This window comes from Scyliorhinus torazame, chromosome 15 (genome assembly GCF_047496885.1).
Source record: "Scyliorhinus torazame isolate Kashiwa2021f chromosome 15, sScyTor2.1, whole genome shotgun sequence".
Lineage (NCBI taxonomy): Eukaryota > Metazoa > Chordata > Chondrichthyes > Carcharhiniformes > Scyliorhinidae > Scyliorhinus > Scyliorhinus torazame.
Genome location: NC_092721.1, coordinates 172076864 through 172084656, shown reverse-complemented (window position 1 = coordinate 172084656; position 7793 = coordinate 172076864). Strand labels below are relative to the sequence as shown.

At 51.3% G+C, this 7793-nt stretch overlaps 1 long non-coding RNA gene across 1 annotated transcript in view; it reads left to right on the top strand.

The window, feature by feature from the left end:
• The first annotated feature begins 2954 nt into the window (after nt 1-2954).
• Nucleotides 2955-7793, top strand: part of LOC140391455 (uncharacterized) — a 113829-nt gene continuing 108990 nt past the window's right edge. The window contains exon 1 of the long non-coding RNA XR_011935079.1: nt 2955-3211. This is a non-coding gene — a long non-coding RNA (uncharacterized lncRNA). The remainder of the gene's footprint in view (nt 3212-7793) is intronic.

Below are 7793 nucleotides of genomic sequence, written 5' to 3'. Positions count from 1 at the left end.
TTCAATACCCAAAACCATCTGGGATATCTATACTCCTCTAATTCTGGCCTCTACGCCCAGCACCACAATCGTATTTGCTCCACCACAGTCCCACAAGCTAGAAGCGTCTGGTGATAGAGACGGGAAAAACCTTGCTATGGAATCATCGGAAAATCTGCCTTGTGCACTAGTAGGTGCGGGGATGGAAACAACAACAACCTTTCTTGATCGTGCCTCCCCGTTGCCTCATTCTCAAGCTCAGGAATTCCCTCGCTGCCCCTCTCTATCTCACTTTTCTCCTCGAAGATGCTTCTTAAAACTTACCTCTTTGATCAAGTTTTTGGTGATCTGACCGACTATGTCCTCAGGTGGCTATTGGTGTTTCACTTTGTTTAATCACACTCCTGTGAGAACCTTGCGACGTTCATGTGGGCAGCACGGAAGCATAGTGATCAGCACAATTGCTTCACAGCTCCAGGGTCCCAGGTTCGATTCCCGGCTTGGGTCACTGTCTGTGCGGAGTTTGCATGTTCTCCCCGTCTCTGCGTGGGTTTCCTCCGGGTGCTCCGGTTTCCTCCCACAGTCCACAGATGTGCAGGTTAGGTGGATTGGCCATGCTAAATTGCCCTTAGTGTCCAAAATTGCCCTTAGCGTTGGGTGGGGTTACTGGGTTATGGGGATAGGGTGGAGGTGTGCGGTTGGGTAGGGTGCTCTTTCCAAGAGCCAGTGCAGACTCAATGGGCCGAATGGCCTTCTTCTGCACTGTAAATTCTATGAATTCTATGAATTCATCATAGGCACCTATAAGTTGTCGTTGTTGTTTGTTGGCTCCTGCAGATTCAGTCTGGATTCAGTTTAAATAGGTTGCTGCAATCTGCAACCAGGGAAAAGCAAATGTTTAAAAATGTTTTCTCACTAAGCAACTGATTGCCTCAGCAGCCACATAGGAACATAGGAATCAGATCATGGCTGATCTCTTCCTGGTCTCAAATCCACCTCCGTACCTGTTCCCCATATCTCTTTTAACCCGTTTTTTAAAATCAGAAATATATCGGTCTCCTTCTTGAAACCCTTTAATGACTCCGATTCCGGCTGCTTTGCTAAGGTCCCAAGTGTTACCAGCATTAGGACATGCGTGAGCGAGATATCACAGGCAGGCAAGCACACGTGGGTAGAAATTCTCTCATCCTGCCCAGAGATGCATGGAGCCAGCATTGTTATATTGACCTACCCTTTACTTGAACTTCACCAGAGCACAAGGGACGATTAGGATGGTGCGAGATCGATGCAAGTCACTGCTGGGGAATCAGCCGCACAGGCCATCAACAATCCTCACTCCTCTCAACAGGAAAAAGAGAAGCAGATCAAGCACATGGCAAGGTCAAGTTTCTATCAGGCACAAACAATAATAACAGAACAAGAACTGAATCACGTTTGTTGGAAAGAGTAAGTGTGGTGAGAGAACACAGAGATACAGAAGGGTTACCAAACCAACCCTCCAAGTTCAAAACAAAATGCATTTTTATTTATTTGGAGTTGTCATGGCCCCATCTGGATTTAAATTGCATTCCCACGATGATTTGTTATCAATTGTTAATCATTTACAACTGTTTCTGGTGCTCTTGCAGTTTTCTGCAGCTGTCGCGAGGTTCCTTACTAACATCTAAGCAATTTTCTTGTTGGGCTTCCTTATGTAGTGTTTTCAGAGGACGCATCTTACGGTGTAAAATCGCAAAGACAAAGCAATATAATTCCCTCTTTCGGTTCTGAATATTTCTTTTTTTTCTATGCGATGAGTATCCTCCAATTGTGAAGGCATTTCCCAGCTCTATAGAATGCCTTAACATTTGCGATGCTGAGCTACAGGCAATCCAATATAGGGTTACTATTGAGTTCACAGAAGCAGCCACGCAGGAAGTATTGGGAACAAAAGGTTTATTTACAGGGATACGACAAGACTATGTACACAGGCCCCGGAAGGGACTACCTCCCGGCTCACACTCGGGCCGGGTTTTCATGCTCTGATTTCCTCTCCCACTGCCGCTCCTCAGCGGGGAAGCTCATACTCCACGAGACTCATGTAGAGCCTCATTGGCCTGGCCGCATGGGTCTTGTTGGGGGTTACAACATTCCTCCCCACAGAGTCTGAAAATTCGTCTGACAAAGGAGGAGGAGGAGGTCGGCACCTCTCAGCCCGTGGCTGCCTCTCCGGCGTCGATGGAGCAGGGGCTGGCGCAGTTGAGAAAGCTGGTGAGCGGCGCTTCCTCGTCGAACGTTGCGGCACCATCGGAGGTTGGTCTTCGGGGGAATCCCCATTGAAACCATCGGGCAATGGAACCTCCATCACAGAGTCGGAATCCTCAGCATCCAGCATCTTGGTGTCAAGCCGCATGTGGAACAGCGCTTGTGGAGCAGCTGGCCCTGGGGTTGTGCTGGTTCCTCCAAAATGACCCCAGAAGGCTCCTAGAGCGGTGATGATCAAAGTGCCTATTCGATTCCCGGTCCTGCAATCCTTAGTACGATACAGACCTGGTCTGCTGAACCATAGTGCCAGGAACTCCCTTGCCACTATCTCCAAAGTTGCTCACGTGGACTGTGTCACCTGGTACGAATCGTCTAGTTGGGGCAAGCTCAACAGGGTAACGGCCAAGCCGCTGCACTCTGCACCATATCTTCCCCCCAAATTGGGCAACACACAGCTGAGGCAAGTCCGAAGCCAACGTCCCAGGAGAAGTTCCACCGGTGCCACGCCGGTGGCGGGGTGCGTGGAGCGGTAACAGAAAAGGAAGCTTGTCAAATGTGTGTCAAGGGACCCTGGGGTCTGATTGTTCATCCATGCTTGAACATCTGGACCGCTCTTTTGGCCAGCCCATTTGAAGTGGGGTGATGTGGGGTAATGCGCTTGTGGCGCACTCCATTCTTCCGCATGAAATTTCCAAACTCCGCAATAGTAAACGGCGTTCCGTTGTCGGAGGCCAATACCTCCGGGATGCCGTGCCTGCTAAAAGAGAGCCTAAGCTTTTTGATCGTCGATCTCAAAGTCGCTGACAACATCGTGTGGACATCCAACCATTTGGAGTGCGCGTCGGTGAGGAGGAGGAACATGGGCCTCTGAAAGGGGCCGGCAAAATCAGCATGGTGACGTACCCACGGCCGGCCCAGCCACCTCCAGGGACGAAGTGGTGCTGCAGGTGGGAGCTTCCGCTACTCCTGGCATACTCTGCACTGTTGGGTGAGCCGCTCAATCTCCATGTTTAATACTGGGGGGGGGGCGGTCGGAGGCCTTGTCGGCAGCGGGAGCCTTCTCAATGCGTCAGCATTTGCGATCTGCATTCCAGCACGTATTTGTACACTGCCAACAAGAGGGCCCATTGTCAAATTCTGGCCAATGCTATGGGGGGGGGGGGGGGGGGGGGGGGTGGCTCTGCCCTCTTTGAATAACCCCAATAGCGGCTTTAGATGGGTCATTTCTGTGAAACAACACCCGTAGACACACTGGTGGAACCTCTTTACAGAGAATACCACGGCCGGATCCTCCTCCTCTATCTGAGCATAGTTGTGCTCAGCCGCAGGCAGCTTCCTCAAGGCAAAAGCAAATGGACCCCCTTAGCGTCACTCATCCGGTGAGACAACAGGGCGCCGATGCCATATGGCAAGAAGTTAGGTGCCCAAGAGTGGTTGAGCGGGATCAAATTCAGCAACCAGGAAGAAGTGAGTTGCCTTTTCCCCTCCGTGCACGCCGCTCCCTGTGGCACTCTCCATGCCTACTCCCGGTTCTTTTTGAGTAAATCATGCAAGGGGGCCAACATAGTTGAAAGGCCTGGGATAAACTTCCCACAGTAATTTACAAGCCCGAAGACCGAACTGAGCTCTGTCGCGTCTCCTGGGGTGGGGGTCTGTTGGATAGCTCGCACTTTGTCTTCAACCGGTCGGTCTACGTGATAACCCAAATAGGTCGCTTCTCGGGCGTGAAAAACATATTTTTCACCACGAAGGTGGACGCCTGACTCTGCAATGCGGCGGAGTATCGCGTCCAGGTTGTTCACGTGGTCGCGCTCAGTCATTTCCGTGACCAGGACATCGTCCAGATCGGCCGCTATGTGTGGCAACCCCCACAGAATATTCTCCATCATGCGCTGGAGAATGGCGCCGCTAACGACACACCAAGAGGCGACCTCGTATACTCGTACAGCCCTCTATGTGTGTCCACTATCTCGTACTGCTGAGACTCTGGGTCCAGCTCTAACTGGAAGTACACGTGGCTCATATCGCGTTTGATGAACAAGTGACCTCCGGCCAATTTGGTATATAAGTCCTCAATCCACGGCATTGGATATCGGTCCAGCTTGGAGGCCCTATTCACCGTCAATTTATAATCATCACAGAGTTAAACTGTGTTATCGGGCTTCATGACGCAGACGACCAGCGCTGCCCAGTCCGCAAACTTCATCTGACCTTTGAGCTGACCAAGCTCCGCCACTACCTTAGGCAGTAGTGCGTAGGGCACCGGGCGAGCACGAAGATACCTCGGTTGTTCCATAGGGTCCACCTGGATCTCCATCATGGTAGTGCAGATTCCCCCAGCTCAGTCTGGAGAACCTATGTGCACTCCGTCAGCACCGCGTTGAATCCTCCCAAGCTCATTTGGAAAACCTTCTGCAGTTGCGGGGGCGTTGAAGCCAGTCGCGGCCCAGCAATCTGGGGCCATCACCTTTCACCACTATCAGAGGTAAACAAGCGCTCATATACCACTGGGGCCACCATGGTCCCTGTTATGGCCAGCGGTTCTCTGGTGTATCTGGCCAACAAGCCTTGGTGTCTCATAATGACAGGAGCTACACTTCCGGCCTGAGCCTCTCAAAAGTGTGCCTTCCGACAACTGAGATAGCAGCACCTGTGTCTAACTCCATTAGCAATGAGTAGCCATTGACCCGAACTGTGATTCTCATGGGGCCGACTTTGGGTGACACAATGCAGTTCAACTGCAGACAATCATCCACGCGCTCTTCCACGAAAAAGGTGCAGACTGTTTCTGCCAGAAAACCACCACCTGCCATTTTAACTCCAGAATTGACTGCGATCAGGAACTCGCCAAATCAGAACTGAGCAGGTGCCTCATATGAAAATTGAAATATGGGCCTGGTGACATAATGTAGACCCTGATGCAATTTTATCAGGGCAGGTGGGAGGTGGCCCAGTGACAAGCCCATTGAGTAATACCTGGCGGCACTGGTTTCACAAGCTGACCGATGTGACTAGGAAGTGTAGTTAAAGAGAGGCACATGCAGCTACTCAGCTCAAACGGAGTTGTGTGCATTTGTGATTAGTATCTCCGAAGGCACTTTGGGGCTTTCTGATTTTTATGGCTGGAATTCTCCAGCAGTTTGCTGATGGCGGGATTCTCTGATCCCGCCAGCAGCGCACCCCCGCCCGTGGGTTTTCGGGAACGTGGGGTGACTTCAATGGGAAATCCCAATGACAGGTGGCGTGAGTAGAGAATTAGGCCATTCCAGAGTGGAGTTAAAGGTCAACCATATTGCTATCCGCCTGGAGTCACCTGTGTGCCCAGACCAGGTAAGGAAGGCAGATTTCCCTCCCTGAAGAGCATTGGTGAATCAGATGGGATTTTATAACAATCAATGATAGTTTCATGATCACTGTGACTGAGATGAGCTTTCAATTCCAGATATATTCATTGAATTTGAATTCCACCAGCTGCTATGGTGGGATCTGACCCCAGAACATTATCCTGGATCTCATTACCACCAGAGCAGAGGCATTCCTACTGTCCCACCATCTCCCCCCCATTTCCTGATATCTACCTACATTGAACTCTCGCTGTTTATCACGTGATGTTTTATAATAATAATATTTATTAGTGTCACAAGTAGGCTTACATTAACACTGCAATGAAGTTACCGTGAAAAGCTCCTAGTTGCCACATTCCGGCGCCCGTTCAGGTACACAGAGGGAGAGTTCAGAATGTCCAAATTACCTAACAGCACGTCTTTCGGGAATTGTGGGAGGAAACTGGAGCACCCGGAGGAAACCCACGCAGACACAGGGAGAACGTACAGACTCCGCAGACAGTGGCCCAAGCCGAGAATCGAACCCAGGACCCTGGCGTTGTGAAGCAACAGTGCTAACCACTGTGCTACCGTGCTACCCATTGAATAGATGAGTAGTTGGAGGGGAGAAAGCCGCAGACGGGCCTGTTAGAAGACAGTAGGTAAGTGGAAGCTTCTCCAGCTTATAGAGACTGGCTTTACTTCCTTTAGACATTCTGAGGAGCGGTGCGGGAGGGTGCCATATTTCACCAGTCAGGCTGCCATGTATAACACAGCACATGGCAGCAGGACCTGCTGTCTACTCGGGCAGAAGGCCATCTCTTACTGATAACTGTGAACGCCATCACTGCCTAATGGGCAGAATCTTACCAAAAAGTGGCAACATGTTAGTTTCAGCAAGAATGGCTGTGTGAATCTCATCGCTGCTGGTGGGAAATCTTACGGAATATTGAGCCTCTTATGTTAGCTTCCGGCTGCTGTTGAGTAAAGAGTCACGAGTTCTGCTCCTTTTCACAAACACCTTTATTTCCCTTGAACACACTCTGTACAAAACTCTATCACCACATCACATGACACAAGAGCCACCTGCAACCCCTTTGCATATCATTGTCAATTACTGGATACTTAACATCAATGAGACATCTAATTGGAATGTCTCTTAACCCAGTGTTCTTCAAACTTTTTTTCCAGGGACCCATTTTTACCAACCGGCTAACCTTCGGGACCCAACCCGGCCGACCTTCGGGACCCACGCCGGCCGACCCCTGCATGACCCACCATTTTCTCTTACCTTGTTTGCTGCTGACAAAAATGGAGGAAATGGTTTTGGGTCCCTGTGACCCTCGTACACGCTCCTCCAATGGAATCCGTTGGATGAGGGTGGCGCCTGCAGTGGAGACCTTGGTGCAGGAGATGTACTCCATGGTGGGGGATGACCGCTCCATGGTTCAGCTCATGACCTCCAGGCTGAGGGCATGAGCTCCACGGTGCTGGTCTTCAACTGCATGGTGCAGACACTATGGGAATCCACGTCTGCGCCAGAGGATGGCAGGGCTTCTGGATCTCACTCCAGCTGCCCGTCTGTCCCATTGAGGAGCCCAGGGGCTCCGGGCACCCAAAGGCAAGAGGATCAACAGAAGCCCAGACCGGGCCCTCTACCCAGGGAACCCTGGGGGTTTCCAGCCAATGTGACACCCCCCCTACCTGTGAGCAACACGCCCCCAACTCCGCACACCCAGGAGGGTAGCACGTTAATACTTGTGCTGCCCGAAAGTAGGTCTGGGACCTCAAGGTTCCAGTCCCCCAAGGGGACGCCCACCCAGGTCATCTCAGGCAACAGTGTGTGGAAGGCAGCAAGCCGCCTCAACCTCACCTGTTGATATACCTAGACGTGGTGGGAGGGTGAGGAAGAGTAAAAAATTGTAGACACCTAGTAGGCATGGGTGAACATGGGTACTGGTTAAAATAGATCACCGCTGTAATATGGCGCTTGTAATAAACATCACTTTGCTCACCAGCAGAACCTCCACCCTGCCATTTCATGGCACCAATCCCAGCAAACCCTGTGCGCACTCGGTGCTTCATCTATGTGGAGTGTGAGAATGACAGCGCAATGTCACTCCCACCTCCCTCACTGATGACTGACTAGAGAAGCGCGGCTGCTGGCAGGGTCCCGCTCCCTGCCCACCCCTGCATCAATGCTCAGGCCTCCCATTACTGCTTCTCTTCTCCAGTGTTGAGGAGGCC